Source organism: Thamnophis sirtalis, unplaced genomic scaffold (genome assembly GCF_051295495.1).
Source record: "Thamnophis sirtalis isolate CommonGarterSnake01/CBP01778 unplaced genomic scaffold, rThaSir2_p1.2 scaffold_2, whole genome shotgun sequence".
NCBI lineage: Eukaryota > Metazoa > Chordata > Lepidosauria > Squamata > Natricidae > Thamnophis > Thamnophis sirtalis.
The window spans coordinates 69,295,776-69,296,168 of record NW_028261382.1 but is presented as its reverse complement, the minus strand read 5'-3'; positions in this window follow the sequence as shown (position 1 = coordinate 69,296,168).

Sequence of the window (393 nt, the reverse complement as noted above, 5' to 3'; positions counted from 1 at the left end):
AAGCAAAAAGGGCACCTCAGTAAAGAAATGTCTATTCAAGCAAACTGTCACAAACATTGCATCATTTTAGTCCAAGAAAGTGAGTTCATCTTGTCAACTCTAACCAACTGCTAGCAGAAAGTTTCATTTCTATAACCATCTCACATGGTTTTCAGGACTCAGGGAGGCAAGAGAGTTGGACTAGATGACCCAATTCTGTTAATCTGTTAAAAGGAGAAATTTATATAATCTAATGACAGCAGAGGCCAAGTATTTCCCAAATCTGTGGGTGTTAGCGGAAGTGAGGCAGTTTCTGATTTTTAATTGGACATTGTATCTACTGCTGGGTTATTTATTTAACCCAAAAACTCCAACTTTGCAGAGAAAGCAAAATTAATAGATTAATTGGAAACC